The sequence below is a fragment of the Eleutherodactylus coqui genome, chromosome 7 (assembly GCF_035609145.1).
Source record: "Eleutherodactylus coqui strain aEleCoq1 chromosome 7, aEleCoq1.hap1, whole genome shotgun sequence".
Lineage (NCBI taxonomy): Eukaryota > Metazoa > Chordata > Amphibia > Anura > Eleutherodactylidae > Eleutherodactylus > Eleutherodactylus coqui.
This window is the reverse complement of record NC_089843.1, coordinates 199,445,804-199,468,721: the sequence shown is the minus strand read 5'-3', so window position 1 is coordinate 199,468,721 and position 22,918 is coordinate 199,445,804. Positions and strand designations below refer to the sequence as shown.

Below are 22,918 nucleotides of genomic sequence, written 5' to 3'. Positions count from 1 at the left end.
CTCTGAATCTGCCTGCCAGAGCTGCTTCTTCTACATCAAAGCAAGTCTGCATGAAGAAGACCTTAAAGGACTGACCTTCGTTGTCTTGTATTCTGGAGGTGAGAAACCGCTGGTTGTCCACATGAACAATCCCCACGTGGACTTAGAGGACATCTCCCGCTTCCTATGGAATTATTGTTCGGAGGTCCGGTTTTCCCATAAGGTTCTGAATGCCGAGAGACTCTGGACTGGTAAATATAAATTCTTTGTGAAACTTCAGCGCAATTCGGAGGGAATTGGTGGACTGAATCACCCTCCATCCAGTTTTTCCATTGGCAGAGATCGAGGGCGTTTGTTCTATCCTGAGATGCCCCTTTTCTGCCGCAAGTGCAATGAGTTTGGCCACACTCATGATAGTTGCAAGGAGGAAGTGGCTATATGCAAAAAATGCTACAAGAAGGGGCATGCAACCGCAGCTTGCCCCAATGAAATTGTGTGCAATATTTGCAACCTGCCTGGCCATCCTTTCAAGGACTGTCCATTAAAAAAGACCCCTAGGTCATATGCTGATGCGCTCAGGAGGCAGCCGGTCCTTGCCGGTACATCAGTGGAGCAGAGGCCACCAGTCAGGCCTCCACCCAAAGAGCAGCCTGCTGACCCTCCTAAAGAGCAGCCTGTGGACTCACCTAAAGAACGACCTGCTGACCCGCCTAAAGAGCAGCCTGCTGATCCATCTAATGAGCAACCTACCGGCTCATCTGGCAATCGCACAACTCCAGTGGTCTGCTCAGAGACTCCAGAGGGCCTGGTTGGGGAGGACTCCTCGGCGGCGGCTAAAGGTCTTACTAGTGGGACCTCAGAAAGTGAGGAGATGGACTTTGAAGTACAGAGGAAGAGGAAAACAGGAAAGGCGGAGGGAGGCAGTGCAAAAGTCAAAAAGATGCCCATAAAACTGACTAACATGCAGCCCACAACTGAGACATCTGAGCTTCCTTCCACTACTCGAGCCTACAAGCTAGTCCCATCTAGGCTGCAGCTGCCTCCTGATCCACCCCCTTCGGATCCTATTAACATAGAGTTCTCGGACCCATCCGGCAACATTTCAAGCCCGGGTACGGTTGGGATAATGTCCGACTCGGATAGCAGCACCTAACCATCATCCTATGGCCAGCAACATCCGGATTGCCTCGCTGAATGTGAGGAGTTTAAAGAGTCCTGCAAGAAGGGCTGCTTTATTTTCTTATTTATCAACAGTGAACTGTGATATAATTTTGTTGCAGGAATGTGGCATTGACTTTGACATGAACTATGCTGAACTGAGAGAGAGCTGGACTCTAGGCCCCTCCGTGTGGTCTGGAGATAACGAATGCAAGTCAACAGGCGTTGGAGTCTTGTTCAAGTCCCATGACTTTAAAATAACATCCTTTTTGCACATTGTGCCTGGGCGAGCTCTCCTTATAAATGCCAGCCTTGGGGGAACAGACTTTAGACTACTGAATATTTATGCCTCTCCAGTAAAAGAAGAAAGATCTCAGCTTCTTCAAGACCTGCAGTATTATCTACCCGGTTCTTCTGCGCTAATAGTCGGTGGCGACTTTAATTGCATCTTGCCTGGTGAGAAGAGATGGGGATCAGATGCGCCACGCAAAGATAAAACTGAAAAACAACTAAAAGACTTGTTGATGGACTTCAGACTTAAAGATGTCTGGCATGAACTACACGCAGCTGACCCAGGATACACTTGGGAAAGCACAACCTCCAAATCCAGAATTGACTTTTTCTTCATAACAGAGCAAGTGATCGCCAAGTCAATTGATTATACCAACAACATCTTTTCTGATCACAAGCTGCTCCTTGCGCAAGTGGAGCTGCCCAGTCTCCATAGAGCTCGGGGTGTTTGGAGGCTCAACACAACATTACTACAAGACCCAGACACAAAAACAGAATTCGTTGCCTTCTACAAAAAACTAAAAAATCAGCAAAACAACCATGTTTCTTTGCTTGACTGGTGGGAACACAGTAAAACTAAAATAAAAGAATTTTTTGTCAAGGCCAGTATCGCCAGAGCAAGGAAGAGAGCCAGCTGGCACAAGAGGCTCAACACAAAGCTTCAGACCTGTTTTAAGCTCAGAGAGCATGGTGCAGACATGGAGGACATTATTGTAAGTACAAAAAAGGAAATAGCTAAAGAGATACTCTCTAAGGGCAAAGAGCTGATTTACAACTCCAAAGTTAAAGTCCTGGAAGAGGATGAGAAATGTACCAGATTCTTCTTTAAAAAAGTTGTGGCGTCAAAGGAATTAAAGAGCTGGAGGGCGAAACCTCATCAGATGGCATCCTGACTAAAGCCCAAGAATACTATCAAGAGCTCTTTAGTGACAAGTCCATGAATTGGTCCTTTGCTGAAGATGCACTAAACACTTTAGATTGCCAACTAGAGAGATCTGATCAAGAGCTGCTATGTACTGATATCACTTTACAAGAACTAGATGCTGCTACTAAAAGCCTCTCCTACGGCAAAACCCCTGGAGGGGACGGCCTCCCTGTGGAGTTTTACAGAACGTTTTGGGACATTTTAAGTGTGGATTTACTTGTAGTTTTTAAAGAAGCTTTTAAGTGTGATGTTTTACCTCTTTCTTGGAGGAGCGGACTTGTTTCCATGATTTTTAAGAAGGGGGATAGGTCTCACCTGGAAAACTGGAGGCCCATCACATTACTAAATGTAGACTACAAAATTATGTCCAAAACCCTGGTGAACCGTTTTAAAGGAGTTTTAAAAAAAGTGATAAATTCTGACCAAGTATGTGGTGTCCCTGGAAGAGGAGTGCAAGAACATCTTAACACCATCCGGGACATAATATGGTATCAGCAAGAGAGGCAGCAGAATCTGGCAATTTTGTCTCTTGACTTCCAAAAAGCCTTTGATCGTGTATCCCGCAAGTTTTTATGGTCTGTTTTAAGAAAAATGCACTTTCCAGAAGATTTTATTAGGCAAATTGCGGTTTTATACAAAGACTCTTTTAGTAAAATTTCAATAAATGGTTCTCTGACTAAAGAAATTTTTCTGCACTCAGGAGTAAAACAAGGCTGTCCTCTGTCGCCAATTTTGTTTATTTGCGCAATAGAGCCCTTGCTGTCAATGCTCAGGAAAGACAAAGTCGTGAGAGGCGTTCCTATCCCCGGTGGTCAAGGCAGAGAAGTGAAGGTCCTGGGCTACATGGACGACATATCCATCTTTTGTACCTCGCCTACAGCACTAAGAAGGGCAATAAGATTGACAGAGTTCTTTTGTGAGGCTTCGGCCTTTAAGTTAAACCTGAGCAAAAGCAGCTGCTTCACTATCGGGAATTGGTCGGACGTGACAATCCCAAACCTCAAAATGCAGTCCGATGCAATAAAGATCCTAGGAGTAACCTTTGACAAGCAGAATGAGGGAACCCAGAGTTGGGAAGCTGTAAAAGGGAAACTGGAGAGGAAGCTTGACTTCTGGAAACTCAGAAGACTCACCTTGGAAGGTAAGATCCTAATCATCAAAGCCCTCCTGCTTCCAATGATGTTATATCTTAGTTGTGTGTTCCCTCCCAATGACATCACGGTGAAAAGATTGCAGAGAATGCTGTTCCAGTTCATATGGAGCTCCAAGTATGAGAAGCTTAACAGGCAAACCATGCATAAATCTCACCATCTTGGAGGTAAGAATGTGCCCAATGTCAAGTTATTTCTGTACTCTAAATTTTTCAGTCTCTGCCTCAGAACCATCTTCCTGGAGAATACCTGGTCCTATTTTTTGAGATATGCCGCTGGACACATTTTCAGAAAGCGTAAGTGGATGTCTTTTTCTTTGACCGCTCCAGTCCTAATTTTTTCCCCCAAGCAATAGGTCATCCTGGAGAAAATTATAAGACTGTACAATCTGGATTCCTTTGAGATGGGAAATCTAAAAGATGCTAAAAAGCTGCTGTTAGAGGTCAAGAAGGCGGAAACCATGACTCCTCTATTGAATTTCTCCTACAACAGATGCGCTTCTATCTGGAAGAGAGTACATGCACCGTACCTGACAAATGAGCACAAGGACATCGCTTGGATGACCGTACATGAGTGCCTGCCTACGAGAGACTTCCAACACCGAAGAAGATTCAGCAACACTGCCATTTGTCCTAGGCAGCATTGCGGTGATGATGAGACTTCTTTACATGTCATGTGGAACTGTCACTTTGCTCAAGAGGTTTGGAGAGAATGCAGCCAACTTTTAAAGTTTTTAGCTGGCCTTGATTTTCTGAACCATGAAGTTGTTTTTTACGGACTGTTACCAAATCTTACTAAAGAAAAAGAAAGAGTCTTATGGTGCACTTTAAATTGTGTCAAGAACGCCTTATGGAAAGTGAGAAACATCTTGCTGTTTAAAAGAGACTGCATAAGTGGGAAAAACTGTCTTAAAATGGCGATAAGTGAACTGCATGTATATTATTTGCTTGATAAGAAGATCTTAGGCAAAAGCAAAGCCCTTAGTATGTGGAATTTTCATTTGTGGAATATGTTGATTTGAGAAATGTCTATTTATGCTTGTTTTTCTATGTCTAAGTTCAATAAATGTAAACGTAAAAAATCTGTTCTTATCAGTTTAATATCTGACCTAGGGGACCTATCTGGGGACCATATATTAAATGGATTTTTAGAACAGGGAGCTGGAAAAAGAGCTTGCTCTGTCCACTCCACGCATTGACCTGGTATTGCAGTACCTCCAGGACCGGTGCACCCCCTTTCCTACAACAGTTTCCAAAAGCAGAAAAACAAAACCGACGAGCAAGAGGTGCAGCACAGCTGTGGCGGCTGCTGCTACCACCACCCAAGCACTTTGATTAACACTCAGCCCGTCTGCTCGCAACATTGTATCCACTGAGCAGCTGCGTCTGCCAGAGTGTGCACAGCACAGGTACAACTGGAAGCAAAACACACACACACACACCAGTTCATATGGCAGCCGCACTCTATAGTTCGTACCTACCGCTGCGCTAATAGCCAAGTTGGAAACATCGGGCAGGCACAGCGTATCCTGGCAGCCTGCGTCTGTATGCTCCACGTATTCGGGTCATGGGTGTATGTGCAGGGGGTGCGGTCGCACCTGGAGCCCGGAGCCCCAGGGGGCCCATAAAGTCTCTCTTCCCCACATTGTAAACCAATGCTATCAATGAAGCTTTATAGTTTGGGGGCCCAGTTCCAGACTTTGTACTGGGGCCCCGCAGCTTCTAGTTACACCTCCGGATCAGGATAATGCTAGGCCATTCCAACCAGCCTGTGTGAGTGACCTGCAGTCGCTGGTAGTCGAAAAGCGGCCGCCCGGCCGGCCCCAGATGCGCGCTTCAGAGTGGACAGACCGCAGCGGACCCCCAATCACACAGGCCCGAGGCTTGCTATGTAGCACAGAATACCTCATTGGACTGCAGCACTCCACGCGGGCTGAGATACACGCTCCACGTGGGATGGGCAGTATTCGTCCATGAAGATCCAGGCCAACGCTTAGAGATGGAGCAACACTCGGGGAGCAAAGAACTCCAACGAACGGACGTCTACTTTACAAGGATGTATTGCTTTATTCAATGCATGGACACAGAAACAGTTCAACCGCTCGATTACAGACCGCAGTCAATACAGTAAAGAAAGAAATGTGTCTGTTTAATGTAAACTTGCATAGAGCTCGTTTGTCAGCCACTGACTGAATGCTGCTGCTGCATGTCTAAAACGTGGTCTGACGTTACATGCACCACCAGGGATAAGGCCTTGCCTATAAGCATTCCCCAGCTGGCAAAAACGGAACCTCCCTGCCTATTCCTCACCATGGAAGAACGGAACCTACCTTTTTTTAAAAAAAAGAAAGCTACAGCAGCAGCCAACTAGATTTTGGTAGGCCGCTGTCTCCCCCTTGTGTGCTGCATAAAAAATGCACTCCACTAAAAATAACAATGATCCACGAAATAGAGCGTATGGAGAGAATGAGGCTTCTAGATGAGCCGTCAGGCTATGATAAATTGTATCACACCTGGGCGATATGGATAGATGCCCGGAGCTCACCCCTATTTACCAAGTGGTTACAGACAGGGACATGTGAGTAACACGTTTAAACCACAATCGTAAAGAGAAACAACAATTCCGGAGCCCGCCCCCCCCCCCCCCTTTTTGTTTTATTTTCTCTTTCTCCCGTGTCATAGATACCTACCCTCCCTTACCACTCCCCCCCCTTACCCTCCCCTCATTCCCCTGTTTGTAGACCTTATAAAATATCACAGACAAACATGATATAGTTCAACTCGAAATTGATTTATTAAGTTTCATTGTCAAAGTTATTTTTACATTGCTTTGAGATAAGGCAAAAGTTTCCCCCCCTCCATGAAACCAATAAAACCTATATTGAATAAAATAAAAATGATGCAGTTACCGGTAGTTCTGCAGCTTCTTGGTGGAAATAAAGACCATCTCCCGTCTCCCAGCTGCAGCAGAGACTGACTAAAATGGCTGCCAAGCCCGGTATTAATGCTTCTAAATTGATGACATCACAATGGAGTGACATCAGCCTGCCATACACCTGGCTCATGACATCACACACCTGGCTCAATTGCATACAGTATGTATGTATGTATGTATGTATGTGAGTCTATCTATCTATCTATCTATCTTTATTATTTATGTAGAATATAGATATGGATTATTTCTAAATTACAGATTTTGTAGATATAGAATAAAGATAGATTTAAGATTGTTTGTGTGTGTGTGTGTGTATATATATATATATATATATATATATATATATATATATAAAATGTGTGTGTATATATATATATATATATATAATGTGTATATATATAATGTGTATATATATATAATGTACTGTATATATGTAAAAAAAATATAAAATCTGTAGTTATGTATGTATGGCGGGAAAAAAAGGCCTGCTGTATGTTTTTAAGTTCTTCGGATGACCATGCCGCTCTAATATTCTCCTTACTAGGGTCTACTAATGCTGGCCCAGGGGAAGGCAATAAAGCCCTATGGGGCCGAAGCCAATTTCCCTTATTTTAGGTAAAAAGTTTCCATCCGTCCCCACTCGAAATGCGGCCGGCCGAAGAGATCCCTCCAACCGACCGGCCGACGCACCTTCAGAGACAAACTAGTGCTTGCTTCTAGTGTCATCGCCGGCTTAACCATCCTTTGTAGGGAGCTGACGAGTCCTGCAGCAGCAGCAGCAGGCTCTGCAAGCCTAGGATGCGTGAGCACGGTGCAAGAGGAAGGACTGAGGGTGTGAGGCTGGGCGCGGTTGAGAAGGCGTGGGGCGGGGCTATGGAAAGTTTAAAAACTCTCCCAGCTGCCTGGGTGCATTGTGGGTGCGCCCAGAGTGCTGGCTGAGCGTGTTGCCTCAAGCCTTGGAAGTGGAGTTGGGCGGGCCGGGCTACAGGTGAAACCCATTTCGGGTTATCACTTCTCGGCCTTTTGGCTAAGATCAAGTGTACCTGGTACAGGCGGTCTTAGTCAGGAGGTAACTCGGGTACCCCTCTCCTCTGCCTGGCGGGATCGCCCACTCCGGTGGGCTTCACCCGCCTGCTGCTATCGGGGAGAGGGATTAGTCCCAGGGTAAACGACTTGCGATCCCCCTGCCTCTTCTGGTCTCTGGGCCAGGAGAGGGCGCTTCCTATTTATTGTGTGTGTCACAAAGCGGTTGGTTGTGACTCACCATTTTCTCAAACATGGGCGAAAGCCCACAAGAAATACCGGCAAATGCGCGGATCAAGAACACTGTACGTGTCTCTTTTTCAGATAGTGCGGACACACGTGGTCTGAAGTATGTGGTCGAGGACGTGCTGCAAGGAGTTTTCAAGGTGCAGAAACGAGAGATCTTAGCGATCCAAGACTACCCCAAGCAACGGATCTATGACGTGACCCTGACCGAAGCGGGCATCTTTAGAGACTTGGTCTCAGCTATCCCGATTAGAAAAGATCCGAAGCTTGAGGGTGTCTTGCTGGTCGAGCACGTCCTCGACATAACCAAACTTGTGGTGATTAAAATGTATTCTCCCTACATTGATGTAAAAGAGGTCGAGGACTTCCTTTTACGTTATTTTAAATCAGTCAGATGTATGGGAAAGATTATGAACGAGTTTGGTATTTGGACCTCGAAGTGGCGATTCCAGGCCACGTGTGTAAGTGACCCCAGTTGGCCGGGGGGAGTGATCATACCGCCTGCGCGTTTTAAATTGGGCAAAGTGAATGGCGACCTATACTTTGCGGGAATGCCTGACTTCTGTAGGATTTGTTCAACATACGGTCACCAAAAAGATTCCTGTGCGAGTACTTGCAAGAAATGTGGGGGTACTGATCATGAGACAAGCGGGTGCAAAAAAGGCAAAGGATGCTATTTCTGCGGCGGTGTTGGTCACCTCTACACGTTTTGCCCCCACAGAGCACAGAAGACGGAGCAGCAAGGGCGACCCGGACCGAGGAGCGGCCAGGGCAGCCAAAAGACCAAGCAGCACCCCCCCAGGGAGAGGAGCCTGAGGAGATGGAGGTCTCCAGTGGGCCCCCACAAGGTGGCAAGGAGCAGCAGAGCATTAAGAGGAGGGTGAGTGACCGGCGGACTGGCTCTCCCTCCCGGGAAACCGGTAGAGGTGGCAGAGCCGGGGAAGCCGGTCCAGGCCCTCCCAAGGTGCCCGCTCAGGCGGTGCCCGAGGCGGAGGACCCTGGGGGCACGGCGGCAGCGACACAAAAAAGGAGGAAAGGCTCGGGTGGTAGGCTGTACTCGGAGGTGGTGCAGGGGGGAACACCGGAGATCCCGGTGGAAGTACCCCCTGCAGTGCCATCCCAGAGTGCCCCGCCCCCTCCTGACCAGGAGAGGGCACGGGCGGTCACCTCCGAGGAGGCAGAGTCGGAAGCGATCCGAGTACCCACCCCGACTGAGGGGACAGAAACGGTCACGGAAGCTGGCCTGCCAGCCCCCATGGAGATTCCGGAGGTGATCGAGTCGATTTGGGATCTTACGCAGATCCCTCTCTCGGGCACCGTAGGGGGCCCACTAAGTGAGGTAGGTTCCTCTCCAGCATCACCGTTCACGATAGATTCGGATGCGGGGGGGGGGGGTGTGAGAGTGCCAGTGAGGTCTTTGGCTTGCCCGGAGACTTCTAAAGAGAAGACCCACGCATATCCCTAGTCTCCAATGGCTGCTCTATCGGGACTCACTTTTAATGTCAGAAGCATCGAGAGCCACGTGAGGAGGGTCGCCCTCTTCAGCTATCTGACTATTTTTGCTGCCTCCGTTTTTTTCCTACAGGAGTGCGGGATCCCGCATAGGGCCCAGTATAAAAAATACCAAGATGACTGGGTACATGGACCGTCGGTCTGGTCCGGCTCTAACGAGACCAGATCGGCGGGGGTCGCCATTCTTTTTAAGGGTAACGTTTTAATTGACGTTATTAATGAAATTTTACCAGGCAGAGTTTTATTGGTCAAAGCTTTTATCAATGGTATTAAGTGGCAGTTTTTAAACTTTTATGGTGCAACAGATAAAAATGAAAGAGCAGAGATGCTAGAGATTTTACCCCTTTTTATTAACGATTCAGAACCCCTGATTTTAGCAGGTGATTTTAATTGTATTTTAAAGGGGGAACGCCGGCTTTCTAGCTCAGTGAGCAGAAATTATGACAAGACCTCATCTATATTAAAAAATGTGATTTTAGACAGTAAGCTCACTGACGCTTTTAAAAAATTTAATCCCAACGCATCAGAGGAAGCCGGCATCACCTGGAGCAACAGACTGTGCAGCTCCAGGATAGATTTTATGTTCTGCTCTTACCAAGTACTGCCTTTTAGATGTGACCTTTTTACCAATGTTTTCTCTGACCATAAGCTTTTATATTTTAAAGTCGATACCGTTTTTAAGAGAAAATCCGGTAAGAATGCCTGGAAGTTTAACGTGTCCCTTTTAGAAGATCCGCAGGTTTTATCTGATTTTATCACCTTTTATAAAGACTGCAGGCGAGTAAAAGATCCCAACACTCCCACCAGCCAGTGGTGGGAGATGATGAAACTAAAAATTAAAAACTTTTTTATCAAGGTTGGGATCGCCAAAGCTAAAGAAAAACATACATTTTATTCCAACCTGAACACTCGCCTGCAAACACTGTATAAGTTCCGCGAGCATGATATAGAGGTGGACCACGAGATCATCGAGGTGAAGAAGGAGATCGCCCGGTGCCTGGAGCAGAGGGGAAAAGAAATCATCTTCCGTTCCAAAGTACAACACCTGGAGGAGAACGAGACCTGCTCCAGGTACTTCTTTAAGAAGATAAGAGACAAGCGCACAGTCCTCGATGATCTCGGTGGCACCAAGGACATACAGGGTATTTTAAAGAAAGTGTATGAGTTTTATGCGGATCTTTTTAATACTAAGTCTGTTGACGTTGATTTCATGAATGACTCGTTGAAGGAGATCACTGACGTTTTAGATCCTGGTTCTCGTGAGATTTTATTAAGGGACATCACAGAACAGGAGATTTTAGACACAATCAAAAGTTTTAAACCAGGTAAGGTGCCTGGGCCCGATGGTATACCCATAGAGTTTTATGTCACCTTTTTTGGTATTTTTAAGGATGACCTTTTCTCCCTTTTTACTGAGGTTTTTATGTCTAAAGCCCTCCCGGGGTCCTGGAAGAAGGGTGACGTGTCTCTTTTATACAAGAAAGGAGACAAGACCGACATCAAGAACTGGAGACCGATCACCCTTCTGAACAGTGACTACAAGATAATGGCAAAAATATGCGCAAATAGACTCAAGACCGTAGCAAGTAAAATTGTACACCCCAACCAGGTCTGTGGGGTGCCCGGGAGGGCCATATGGGAGAATCTTAACCTCTTAAAAGATTGTATTAGTAACACAAAGTCCAGGAACGGGAAAATGGCAATTTTAACTATAGACTTTGAAAAAGCCTTTGACCGTGTGTCCCACTTTTATCTTTTTAAGGTTTTAGAGAGAATGGGTATACCGGAAGGTTTTTTACGGTCTTTAAAAGCGTTTTACAATAATTGCACGAGCAGAATTTTAGTAAACGGTTTTAGGACACAGGAAGTGCTTTTAAACTCCGGGGTGAAGCAGGGGTGTCCCTTGTCCCCACTACTTTTTATATGCGCACTAGAGCCTCTTTTATGCACCATACGTCGGGACAAGCAGATCCGTGGGATCCCCCTGCCCGGCGGGGGGGGGGGGGGGGGGGGGAATCGAGGCTAAAGTAGTGGGGTACATGGACGATGTGGCAATACTTGGAAGGGACACCCTGTCGATCCAGAAGGCTATAAGACAGATTGAGTTTTATTGCTGCGCCTCGGGTTTTAAGGTAAATTTTAACAAAAGTAGTATTTTAAATATTGGGGACCTGCCCTTGCCAGATGTCCCCATTCCTGTGTCCGACTCAGTGCAGATTTTAGGAGTCTCCTTCAACGAGGATAACAGAGGACTTAACAGCTGGGACTTGGTGGCACAAAAAATTAACAAAAAAATCTGTATGTGGAGCATGCGGCAGCTGACCATGGAGGGGAGGGTTTTAATCACAAAGTCAGTGATTTTACCCATTTTATTGTATCTTAGTTTGGTGTTTCCCCCTCCTGGCAGAGTTTTTAATAAAATTGTAAAGGCATGCTTCACATTTTTATGGAACTCCAAGATGGAAAAACTCAGCAGGGAAATCGTAATGAAGCCGAAGGAGATGGGAGGAAAAGATTTCCCTGATTTTAAAGCCTTTTTATATACAAAGTATTTTAGTTTGTGTATTGGTGCCCTTTTTAAAAACCACTATTGGTCCTATTTTATCCGATATAATACTGGCTATTTTATGAGGAGGAATGGATGGTTTAAAACGGTTTTAAATTCCCCTTATTCTTTTAATCTGCCCCATGAATATAAGATTTTAGAAAACATAGCCATTTTATATGATTTTACTGGGAAAAGCACACAAGTTTTAATGAACAGTAAAATTATTTTAAAGAATATTAAAGAAAGTGGTTTTTATGTGCAAGTAAGCAATTTTAACGAAAAGAGAGGCAAAGAGACATGGACAATGGTTAACCATTATATTTTTAATTCACAGAAAGACCTGGCCTGGAGCAGCGTCCATGACTGTCTTCCATGCCGGGCATTCCGGCATCGTAGAGGTTTGACCAACACTGCCGCATGCCCAAGACCTAGATGTGGAGAAGACGAGACGACAACCCATCTGTTATGGACTTGTTTTATTGCCGAGAGAGTTTGGACCAAGATTTTACCGCTAATGATTAAAATAACTGGAATAAAGAGACTTTCACTGGACGCTGTTTTATATGGATGCCTGGAATGCCCCACACAGACGCAGAGAATTATGGCATGGAAGATGGTCAACTCGGTCAAAGCAGCTCTATGGAAGGCCAGGAACATTTTAGTTTTTAAGCACGAGATTTTATCTGTGAAGGACATTTTATCCATCAGTCTTAACGAGATGCACCAATACTACATAGTGGATAGGAAAAATTTTCCAATTTTAGCAAGGAAATGGCTTTTATCAGAATGGAGTTCCATAATATGATGCCACCAAGTGCCCTTTTTATGTGAATTTTAGGCTGTTTCGGAATGGTTTTTACAACGTGTATTGTATGTAGACAAATGTTTTAAATGGTATGTTTTAAATATGTTATTTAATGTGTTTTTAATGTACTATGGACAAACATCTTTTAAAAACATGTCTATGTAAATATATGTTGTGTAAATAAAAACGCCCCCCATATGGAGGGCTTGTCAACTTAAAAAAAAAATCTGTTCTTATCAGTTTAATATCTGATACGTCCCCTATCTAAGGACCATATATTAAATGGATTTTTAGAACAGGGAGCTGGAAAAAGAGCTTGCTCTGTCCACTCCACGCATTGACCTGGTATTGCAGTACCTCCAGGACCGGTGCACCCCCTTTCCTACAACAGTTTCCAAAAGCAGAAAAACAAAACCGACGAGCAAGAGGTGCAGCGCAGCTGTGGCGGCGGCTGCTGCTACCACCACCCAAGCACTTTGATTGACACTCAGCCCGTCTGCTCGCAACATTGTATCCACTGAGCAGCTGCGTCTGCCAGAGTGTGCACAGCACAGGTACAACTGGAAGCAAAACACACACACACACACCAGTTCATATGGCAGCCGCACTCTATAGTTCGTACCTACCGCTGCGCTAATAGCCAAGTTGGAAACATCGGGGCAGGCACAGCGTATCCTGGCAGCCTGCGTCTGTATGCTCCACGTATTCGGGTCATGGGTGTATGTGCAGGGGGTGCGGTCGCACCTGGAGCCCAGAGCCCTAGGGGGCCCATAAAGTCTCTCTTCCCCACATTGTAAACCAATGCTATCAATGAAGCTTTATAGTTTGGGGGCCCAGTTCCAGACTTTGTACTGGGGCCCTGCAGCTTCTAGTTACACCTCCGGATCAGGATAATGCTAGGCCATTCCAACCTGCCTGTGTGAGTGACCTGCAGTCGCTGGTAGTCGAAAAGCGGCCGCCAGGCCGGCCAAGGATGCGCGCTTCAGAGTGGACAGACAGCAGCGGACCCCCAATCACACAGGGCCGAGGCTTGCTATGTAGCACAGAATACCTCATTGGACTGCAGCACTCCACGCGGGCTGAGATACACGCTCCACGTGGGATGGGCAGTATTCGTCCATGAAGATCCAGGCCAACGCTTAGAGATGGAGCAACACTCGGGGAGCAAAGAAGTCCAACGAACGGACATCTACTTTGCATGGACACAGAAACAGTTCAACCGCTCGATTACAGACCGCAGTCAATACAGTAAAGAAAGAAATGTGTCTGTTTAATTTAAACTTGCATGGAGCTCGTTTCTCAGCCACTGACTGACTGAATGCTGAAACGTGGTCTGACGTTACATGCACCACCAGGGATAAGGCCTTGCCTATAAGCATTCCCCAGCTGGCAAAAACGGAACCTCCCTGCCTATTTCTCACCATGGAAGAACGGAACCTACCTTTTTTTTTTAAAAAAAAGAAAGCCACAACAGCAGCCAACTAGATTTTGGTAGGCCGCTGTCTCCCCCTTGTGTGCTGCATAAAAAATGCACTCCGCTAAAAATAACAATGATCCACGAAATAGAGCGTATGGAGAGAATGAGGCTTCTAGATGAGCCGTCAGGCTATGATAAAATGTATCACACCTGGGCGATATGGATAGATGCCCGGAGCTAACCCCTATTTACTAGGTGGTTACAGACAGGGACATGTGAGTAACACGTTTAAACCACAATCGTAAAGAGAAACAACAATCCCGGAGCCCGCCCCCCCCCTTTTTGTTTTATTTTCTCTTTCTCCCGTGTCATAGATACCTACCCTCCCTTACCACTCCCCCCCCTTACCCTCCCCTCATTCCCCTGTTTGTAGACCTTATAAAATATCACAGACAAACATGATATAGTTCAACTCGAAATTTATTTATTAGGTTTCATTGTCAAAGTTATTTTTACATTGCTTTGAGATAAGGCAAAAGTTTCCCCCCCTCCATGAAACCAATAAAACCTATATTGAATAAAATAAAAATGATGCAGTTACCGGTAGTTCTGCAGCTTCTTGGTGGAAATAAAGACCATCTCCCGTCTCCCAGCTGCAGCAGAGACTGACTAAAATGGCTGCCAAGCCCGGTATTAATGCTTCTAAATTGATGACATCACAATGGAGTGACATCAGCCTGCCATACACCTGGCTCATGACATCACAAAGGAGTGACATCGTCAGCCTTCCAAACACCTGGCTCAATTGCATACAGTATGTATGTATGTATGTATGTATGTATGTATGTATGTATGTGAGTCTATCTATCTATCTATCTTTATTAATTATGTAGAATATAGATATGGATTATTTCTAAATTACAGATTTTGTAGATATAGATTAAAGATAGATTTAAGATTGTGTGTGTGTGTGTGTGTGTGTGTGTGTGTTTGTGTGTGTGTATATATATATATATATATATATATATACATATATATGTATATATATGTATATATATATATATATAATGTATATATATATATATATATATAATGTGTATATATATAATGTATATATGTAAAAAAAAATATAAAATCTGTAGTTATGTATGTATGGCGGGCAAAAAAGGCCTGCTGTATGTTTTTAAGTTCTTCGGATGACCATGCCGCTCTAATATTCTCCTTACTAGGGTCTACTAATGCTGGCCCAGGGGAAGGCAATAAAGCCCTATGGGGCCGAAGCCAATTTCCCTTATTTTAGGTAAAAAGTTTCCATCCGTCCCCACTCGAAATGCGGCCGGCCGAAGAGATCCCTCCAACCGACCGGCCGACGCACCTTCAGAGAGAAACTAGTGCTTGCTTCTAGTGTCATCGCCGGCTTAACCATCCTTTGTAGGGAGCTGACGAGTCCTGCAGCAGCAGCAGCAGGCTCTGCAAGCCTAGGATGCGTGAGCACGGTGCAAGAGGAAGGACTGAGGGTGTGAGGCTGGGCGCGGTTGAGAAGGCGTGGGGCTATGGAAAGTTTTACAAACTCTCCCAGCTGCCTGGGTGCATTATGGGTGCGCCCAGAGTGCTGGCTGAGCGTGTTGCCTCAAGCCTTGGAAGTGGAGTTGGGCGGACCGGGCTACAGGTGAAACCCGTTACGGCTTATCGCTTCTCGGCCTTTTGGCTAAGCTCAAGTGTAAGCTTGGGCTTGGTCAGGGGTGCGAGTGTCCTGGGTGGACCCAGCGACTTTTGCCTAGTGCAAACCTTTTCTGTGGTTCGTGGACCGACAGTTTCTTTCTAAGGATGTTTGGACTGAAGAACTCTATCCGTCTGGATGTTGACCCGAGCGATTCAAGCAAGAACAGCCTGGTTTACCTCGTCAGAGATATTCTCCTGGAGAAAGCTGGACTTTCCACAGACCAATTCTTCAGCATACAAGACTTCCCCCGACAAGGTACCTATGACATTACTTTTGTTGATGAGTACTCCTGCCTTAATGCCTTTGAATGGCTGCGCAATCACCACAACGAGGATTACCTGCAAGGGGTGAAGGTAACACCGCTGTTTGGCATTTGTGAAAAACCCTTGATTGTCCATGTGTACAACCCGTTCACAGATGTCCAACTGATTACCAGCTTACTGAAACGACAATGTGAACAGGTGAGAGGAGGTGAGAGGCAGCAGAATGTACTGGGAATATTTAACTGCAAGTACAAATTCTATGTTAAATTCCGGATGAGTACAAGCAGTATCGGTGGTGTGAAGCACCCACCTGCAAATTTTTCAATTGCCGGCAACAGGGGGTATCTGTCATACCCTGGGCAACCCAGATACTGTCGCAACTGTTGTGAATTTGGGCATGTGAGCTCTGAATGTACCAAGGGGCAGGTGTGCAAAAACTGCCAAGGCACTGGACATCATTCGGGCAGTTGCCCCAAGCCTAAGGCATGTGACCTCTGTGGCTCGTATGAGCATATGTACAAAGACTGCAGGGGAACCAGGCTGTTTGCTGAGGAGAGCACAAGTGCTGGAAGGAGGGAGGAGAATGAGCAGAGGCCATCGTTTGCAGAGGTGGTGGCTGGAAAGAGAGAGGAGAAGGAGCAGAGGGATGCAACTGCAGAGGAGGTGGCTGGAAGGAGGCTGGAGAAAAAGGAGCAGAGGGCAGCAACTGCTGAGGAGGTGGCTGGAAGGAGGCTGGAGAAAAAGGAGCAGAGGGCAGCAACTGCTGAAAGGCTGGAGAAAAAGGAGCAGAGGGCAGCAACTGCTGAGGAGGTGGCTGGAAGGAGGCAGGAGAAGAAGGAGCAGAGGGCAGCAACTGCTAAGGAGGTGGCTGGAAGGAGGCAGGAGAAGAAAGAGCAGAGGGCTGCAACTGCAGAGGAGGTGGCTAGAGAAGGCCCGAGCATAAGGAGGAAGATCGTAGTTAAAAAGGCAGCACCTGTGGAAAGCATGGACGTTCCTACTGTGGCTGAGACCCAGGTGTCTGAGGCAATAAGACACCTGGAGGAGGTGATTGAGAGCGTGGGGAGCCCCACCCATCCCTCTGACCCTGCTAATATTGGCCAGTTTTCCTCACCTGAATGTTCTGCTGATTCATCTCCAGGGACCGCTTTGTGTAAAAGGGAGGGTGGTGGGTACAGCACAAGCGAGGAGGAGTTCACAGAGGTGGCAGAAGATAGAAAAAAGAAAAGAAAGTATACGAGGAAAAAGGTGGAAGAGATGGAAACCAGCAACCCGCTGGAGGAGGTGGAGGAAGACAGTGAAGGTTCTGTGGGCAGTGATGCAGATGTATAGATAAGACATTACATGGGGCAAAGACTTGCTCTGATGTTTAAGTTGTGCAAAGTGTAAGGTCTGCTGAAATGGGGTTTGTGATTCTATCCCAGAATGTGCGGGTGTTTAAAAACAAGGCCCGGAGAAATGCAATATTGGATCTCCTCAAAGAGGAGAAAGCACAAGTGATCTGCTTGCAGGAGTGTGGGATTGTGGGAGGGTTAAGGGAGGATGAGTGGCCTTATGGAAAGGCTGTCTGGTCGGGGAGTGCCCAAAACAAAAATGATGGTGTTGGTATTCTGGTTAAGGGAGGTGGGGTGGAGCTAGAAAGCTATATGATTATTGAAGAGGGTAGATGTCTGTCCGCTGTTATGACCTACAGGGGCAGCAGGTTTTTGCTGATTAATGTGTATGCGCCAAATGACAAAAATGAAAGAAAGTTGCTATTTGAAAAAATGAAATTTTTTATTCAAGGTAGAATGCCGGTCGTTATGATTGGTGACATGAATTGTGACATTAACAAAAAAGCCTTTGATATTTCCGGTAAAACCCTGTCCGAAATAACAAGTGATTTTCATATGCAGGATATGCAAGTTTTGTGTAATATTAATCCTAAGTTAAATACGTATCACTCGGACAGAGGGGGGATCCATTCTTGTTTGGATTATTGTTTTATTTCAGATAATTTGGTGCCGTTGTTTTACCAGCAGAAGCCGGTGGTGTTCTCGGATCATGAGTGCCTGGTATGTGAGTTGGATGTGAATGTGAGGGGTATACATGGGAGGGGGCTGTGGAAATTAAACATCAGCCACTTGGCGGATAAGGACGTCCGCAGTCAGTATGAGTGTGAGTACAAGAGGTGGTGTGAGAGAAAGAGAGACTTTACAAACATATTACTGTGGTGGGAGTGGGTCAAGGGGAAAACAAAGAGGTTCTTCAAGACACTTGGATATAAGCTGGCAGCACGGAGGAGGGAGGAGCTTGCCAAACTGAATGCCCGATTATGTTTGTTGTATAAGTTGAGAGAAAGTGGTATGGATGTGCAGAATGAGTTGGTATGTGTGAGAAGAGAGATTAATGCGTATATGATAGAGAAAGGGAGAGGGATAATGTACAGGGCCAAACTAGAAAAAATGGAACAGGATGAAAAGTGTTCTAGGTTCTTTTTTAAGAAAGTTTTTTCCAAAAAACCTGCTCTTGATGTGCTGGTGAAAGAGGATGGATGTGAGGTGAGTGGGGATGGTGTGAATGAGGAAGTGGCTGCGTTCTATGATGAGTTGTATGCGGAAAAATGGAGGGATGAGAGGCTGGAGAGTGATGTGCTGAGTGTGCTTGAGAGAAAGCTTGGGGATGCTGAGAGAGGATATGTGATGAGGCAGATAACTACAGAGGAGGTGTGGAAGGTTGTGCAAAGTATGGCTGCTAACAAGACGCCTGGTGCGGATGGTCTTCCGATTGAGTTCTACCGTATGTTGTAGAGTGTGGTTGGGATGGATGTCTATGCGGTATGTAAGTATATGTGGGAGAGTGTTGGGATGGCTGAGAGTATGCGTGAGGGAGTGGTTGTGTTAATTCCAAAAAAAGGAGATCGCAGAAGTCTAAAAAACTGGCGGCCAATCACGTTGTTAAACGCTGATTATAAAATATATGCGAAGATCATTGCCAATCGGATGCGTGATGTGGTTGAATGGGTTGTGGGTGAGGATCAGTTTTGTGCGGTGCCTGGGAGACGTGTGCATGAGAGTCTGGTTTTGTTGAGAAATGTGTTGTGGGATTGTAAGAGTCGGAAGAAAGATGTGTATGTGGTTTCGTTAGATTTTGAGAAAGCGTATGATAGGTTGTCGCATGGGTTTTTGTTTAGTGTGTTGGTGCGAATGGGTTTTCCAAGTGAGTTTGTAGGGAGAGTCAGAAGTCTGTATGAAAGGATCTATAGTAGAGTGCTTGTGAATGGACGTGTTGGTAGAAGGGTGAATGTGTTTTCTGGTGTGCGGCAGGGCTGCCCGCTATCCCCGGTAGCCTTCATATGCGCAATTGAGCCTTTGTTATGCTTGGTGAGAATGGATAAGATTGTGAGAGGAATCCATATTCCTGGGAGTGAGGGGAAAGAATGGAAGGTGAATGCGTATATGGATGATGTATGTGTGGTGTGTGAGTCAGAATGTGCGGTGTGAAGGGTTAAATTATTGGTTTCTATTTTTTGTGGTGCGTCTGCGTTCTGGGTGAATTGGTTGAAGAGTGAGTGTAAAGTGTATGGGGGCGGTAGTGTAAGGGATCTAGGTATGAATGTGGTCACTGGGCCAATTAAGATTTTGGGTGTCCTATTTAATGACAGTATAGACGGGAAAGATAGTTGGGAGGAGGTCATGAAGAGAGTGGAGGCTCGGCTAACTTTTTGGAAGCTGAGAAGTTTGAGTTTGGTGGGGAAAATAGTGATTATCAAGAGCATAATCTTGCCTATCTTTTTGTATATAGCGTTAGTTTTTCCACCTGATTATTTGTACCTTAGAAGGTGGAACAGAATTTTGTTTGTATTTTTTTGAAATTCCAAAATGGAGCGACTGAGAAGGGAAGTGGTGGTTAAGAGCTGGAGGAATGGAGGCATGAGCTTTCCGAACTTAGAGGTGTATTTTGGGGTGAATACGTTGGTGTTTGTGTTGGCTATGATTGAGAGGGAGGGGAAGGGGTCGTGCATGTTGAGGTATTTGGCTGGGAGACTGTTTGTGAGACTGAAGTGGTGTAAGTATGATCTGAGGAAGCCTGTTGCGTTTGTGGTACCTAAGTGGTATGAATGGTTGGTGAAGTTTGTTGAGAAGTATGAGTTGAATGAGGTGGAAGTGTGTATGTTAAGGAATAAGCGTCTGGTTGTGAGAATGATTGAAGTGAGAGAGGGGATGTGTGAGATAAACATGGTTGCTGGAAAGGATGTGCAGAAAGTCTGGGAGAAAGTACGGATGAATGGGATGACCAACAGACAGACTGAGGTTGTGTGGCAGAGCCTACATGGTGCTCAACCAGTCAGAGAGTTCCAAAGGAACAGGGGCTTAATAGCCAATGAGGCATGCCCAAGGCGGCAGTGTAACGGCTCTGAAAGTGTGACACACTTATTTTGGAATTGCTCTTACGCACAGGACGTTCTGAGGAGGTTGGGCCCTTTGTGCAAAGAGCTTACGGGCGTTACCTTTTTTTCCTTTGAGTTATTGATGTTTGGGTTGGTTGTGAGTAAGGGGGTGAAAGAGAGAGTGCTGTGGTTGTTCTTGTCATGTGTGAAAGAGGTACTGTGGGATGTGAGGAATGTGTATGTGTACAAAAGAGTGGATTTGTGTGAGAGAACGAGTGTAAGAATGGTGCTAGGGAAACTGTTTATTTGTTATTTGTGGGATAAAAAAGGATGGGGGTGGATGAAGAGGGCATATGGAAAATAAAGAAATGGATGCAGTTGGTAAACTTGACATGAGTTCTATGTAATTATATGTATTGTTATGTTATATGCAAAAAAGAAAATAAATCCTGATGATGAAGTGGGTTAGCATGGCAGTAGTCATGTGAGCGAAGTTTCACTTGAGCGTTTAAGTGAAGTAGTTTACTAACCCTATCTGAGGGGGAAAAAAAAAAAAAATCTGTTCTTATCAGTTTAATATCTGATACGTCCCCTATCTGGGGACCATATATTAAATGGATTTTTAGAACAGGGAGCTGGAAAAAGAGCTTGCTCTGTCCACTCCACGCATTGACCTGGTATTGCAGTACCTCCAGGACCGGTGCACCCCCTTTCCTACAACAGTTTCCAAAAGCAGAAAAATAAAACCGACGAGCAAGAGGTGCAGCACAGCTGTGGCGGCTGCTGCTACCACCACCCAAGCACTTTGATTGACACTCAGCCCGTCTGCTCGCAACATTGTATCCACTGAGCAGCTGCGTCTGCCAGAGTGTGCACAGCACAGGTACAACTGGAAGCAAAACAACACACACACACACACACACACACACACACCAGTTCATATGGCAGCCGCACTCTATAGTTCGTACCTACCGCTGCGCTAATAGCCAAGTTGGAAACATCGGGCAGGCACAGCGTATCCTGGCAGCCTGCGTCTGTATGCTCCACGTATTCGGGTCATGGGTGTATGTGCAGGGGATGCGGTCGCACCTGGGGCCCGGAGACCTAGGGGGCCCATAAAGTCTCTCTTCCCCACATTGCAAACCAATGCTATCAATGAAGCTTTATAGTTTGGGGGCCCAGTTCCAGACTTTGTACTGGGGCTCTGCAGCTTCTAGTTACACCTCCGGATCAGGATAATGCTAGGCCATTCCAACCAGCCTGTGTGAGTGACCTGCAGTCGCTGGTAGTCGAAAAGCGGCCGCCCGGCCGGCCCTGGATGCGCGCTTCAGAGTGGACAGACAGCAGCAGACCCCCAATCACACAGGCCCGAGGCTTGCTATGCAGCACGGAATACCTCATTGGACTGCAGCGCTCCACGCGGGCTGAGATACACGCTCCACGTGGGATGGGCAGTGTTCGTCCATGAAGATCCAGGCCAACGCTTAGAGATGGAGCAACACTCGGGGAGCAAAGAAGTCCAACGAACGGACCTCTACTTTACAAGGATGTATTGCTTTATTCAATGCATGGACACAGAAACAGTTCAACCGCTCGATTACAGACCGCAGTCAATACAGTAAAGAAAGAAATGTGTCTGTTTAATGTAAACTTGCATGGAGCTCGTTTCTCAGCCACTGACTGACTGAATGCTGCTGCTGCATGTCTGAAACGTGGTCTAACGTTACATGCACCACCAGGGATAAGGCCTTGCCTATAAGCATTCCCCAGCTGGCAAAAACGGAACCTCCCTGCCTATTCCTCACCATGGAAGAACGGAAGCTACCTTTTTTTAAAAAAAAAAGAAAGCCGCAGCAGCCAACTAGATTTTGGTAGGCCGCTGTCTCCCCCTTGTGTGCTGCATAAAAAATGCACTCCGCTAAAAATAACAATGATCCACGAAATAGAGCGTATGGAGAGAATGAGGCTTCTAGATGAGCCGTCAGGCTATGATAAATTTTATCACATCTTATGCCGTGAAATGAATTAATGAGACGGCATGGGACGAGCGACAAGGGGGATAGGAATGGGTTAAAGGAGAAGCGAGCAAAGGTGGGCGGAGCTAGGACAGGAAAGGGAAAAGGGGAGAAGAAGGAAGTGGAGCTCAGTGCAGCGGTGAACAGCGTGGAAGAAGGATATAAGAAGAGAAGCAGAAGGAACGAGCAGCCAGATTGAGGAAAAGAAAGAAGAAGGATTTTTCATAAGCACAAAAGACTGTTTTTTCCTACAAGCAAGCCGAAGAGGAGACCGGGGAAAGAAGTCCAGTCGAGTGGAAGAAGAAAAGAAATCGGTAGTCGGAGACAGCGTGAGCGGCAGCGGGAGAAGAACAGAAGATGGAGGAGCTGAGAACGCAAATAAAGCAGGCGGTGCGGGAAGACGGCACAGCATGGCTGGAAGACTTACTGCGATCCTGCAGAGCCGAGTCGGAGTCTGGAATCCCTGTGGCGTCAGAGGCACCGGAGAAGGAAGCGGAGAGGAGCGCAGCCCAAGAGCGCGAAGAGGAGCGTGGCCGTCCGAAGAGGCGAAGAAATCCCCCAG

General features: G+C 46.2%; 2 non-coding genes and 1 pseudogene across 2 annotated transcripts; all 3 read left to right on the top strand.

The window, feature by feature from the left end:
* The first annotated feature begins 4,541 nt into the window (after positions 1-4,541).
* On the top strand, positions 4,542-4,740 carry LOC136574170 (U2 spliceosomal RNA). The gene has a single exon (XR_010786275.1). It is a non-coding gene; the product is annotated as a U2 spliceosomal RNA (small nuclear RNA).
* Positions 4,741-12,773: 8,033 nt separating this feature from the next.
* LOC136574160 (U2 spliceosomal RNA) lies at positions 12,774-12,951 on the top strand (annotated as a pseudogene).
* Positions 12,952-20,868: 7,917 nt separating this feature from the next.
* LOC136574087 (U2 spliceosomal RNA) lies at positions 20,869-21,052 on the top strand. Its single transcript, XR_010786222.1, has one exon. It is a non-coding gene; the product is annotated as a U2 spliceosomal RNA (small nuclear RNA).
* Positions 21,053-22,918: the final 1,866 nt, after the last annotated feature.